Source organism: Sinohyriopsis cumingii, chromosome 8 (genome assembly GCF_028554795.1).
Source record: "Sinohyriopsis cumingii isolate HCF-2022 chromosome 8, ASM2855479v2, whole genome shotgun sequence".
In the NCBI taxonomy this organism is placed as follows: Eukaryota; Metazoa; Mollusca; class Bivalvia; order Unionida; family Unionidae; genus Sinohyriopsis; species Sinohyriopsis cumingii.
Window position 1 is genome coordinate 124,501,939 of NC_142968.1, and position 1,872 is coordinate 124,503,810.

The window sequence follows — 1,872 nt, forward strand, 5'->3', positions numbered from 1 at the left end:
AGAATATTGGCAGCATCATCGGGTATTCTGTAATTTATTTTTGATGATCCAAAGAGCAAATTGTGGGACAAGGAAACTTTTTCAAGTCATCTTGTCTTATGCTCTGCTCCATCTAGCACATCTTGTGTCTTAAAACAGAGAAGCCTTCACCTTGGCAATAACAATAAGGCTTTTTGAGTCATGTTAACAAAATGTAAATACATTGACAGTTAATCACATGTAGGTATGCCTGACATTCTTTATAATATCATGTTTACAGTAATCTTTATTTGATTTATGTGATAGCCCTCCATGTACAGAACCAAAGTAGTTAAACAAACATGGAAAGCTGCAACTATCTTTACAGTGGGAAAAAATAAGGAAGAAAAAGTAGGTGTATATATATTTAATAAAATGAGAATTTTACAGATTGTAATCCTGCAAAGAAAAATAGTAGTTATATTGGTATAATGGATACCAAATTTTTCAATTTAGGAAACCAAAATTATAAGTGTAAATGTGGATGTAAAACAGGCAACATGACATTAGCAAATTGCAAATATTTACAATAATATCAAAATTCTAAAAAAAACTAGTTTATACATATATACATACAGAGAAAGTGAGAGAGAGATAGAGTGAGAGAGAGAGAAAGAGAGAGCATTATTTAAAACATCACTGAAAACTATATAAAAAGTATTTTCCAGCACCACAGTTGTCCTTTTCTGCTTTCAGACGAATGTCACTGTAGTTGCTGCTTATGCAAAATCTACTGGACTGGACAAATATAATAAAGAAACAAATATTGGCACATAAAGTCCTATATATGTATAATGACTTAAACCATAATAAAATAATCACTGAGGGCACATTTTGATCTATAACAAGTAGGAAACTTTATACATCCTCTAAAAGCAACAACAGCAAAACATCTGTATGCATTTGTAGGCTAGACTTTGTGAAGAAAATCCTCAGAATTCAGGTATTCACATCTGAAATAAAAAGTAGCACGCTAGTATGTTTTCATGGCATTAAAAAATAAACAATTCTGAACTCGTTACATTGCTTATCACGTGTTATAGGTGAAATTTCATACACAGCTAATTAATATGGGATCAACCTTAAAATTACATCAAAGATTACAACAAAATATACTCTGACAAAACATGGCACTTCAAATTGTGGGAACACAGAGCAACGCTGCATATCTGATTGAAACCAAATATAGACACTATTTAAGTATATCAACATTTGTCCCATATTTTGTTACAACAAAACTGAGAAAATGAAATGTGTTTAAAGAGACCAGAATGCAGTCTCAATAGATCCTATAAGGAATTATACAAAGAGTTATGATTAGTTGCTACCAGGATACTTATGAATTACATTGATAGATGGAAATGTATTAGTACTTTTAAATGAGAGAGAGAGAGAGAGAGAGAGAGAGAGAGAGTAACAACTGCATGCATGTGAGAATTCTTACATAAATAATCAATTTGGGATTAATTTTAAGGCAATCTAAAGACAATCAGTGTACAAAACACACCTACTAATAATTATGTGAAATTCACATGTGGCTAACAATGAACCATAATCAACTTACTGCTTTCTTTGTTTAGTATCGTGGATTTGTTTACAATTTTGAGATCTCACATTATTCTTTTCTGCATTTTTTCGTAGTATATTTAGCATATTATAAAATGTGTGTTATCATTTGTTCAAGCTAAAGCAAAATACATTAGTTGAAACGAAATGCTATGAGCGATATAATCTGAACACCCTGCTTCTACCTTAATACTTTGATATCCATTTGTTGCCTTGGTGCATTTTAGTTTATGCATTGCACGTAGTTTGAAAAAATGAAGGTTGACAGATAATTACTATACCAATCAC

The 1,872-nt window shown here is 31.2% G+C and overlaps 1 protein-coding gene across 3 annotated transcripts in view; it reads right to left on the bottom strand.

Annotated features, from left to right (window-relative positions):
* Positions 1 to 370: 370 nt before the first annotated feature.
* The window catches only part of LOC149794572 (uncharacterized), a 67,681-nt gene continuing 66,179 nt past the window's right edge, over positions 371 to 1,872 (bottom strand). For all 3 annotated transcript variants that reach the window (XM_089968846.1, XM_089968847.1, XM_089968845.1), the window contains one exon: positions 371 to 971. The gene's annotated coding sequence lies outside the window, so the exon portion shown is untranslated. The remainder of the gene's footprint in view (positions 972 to 1,872) is intronic.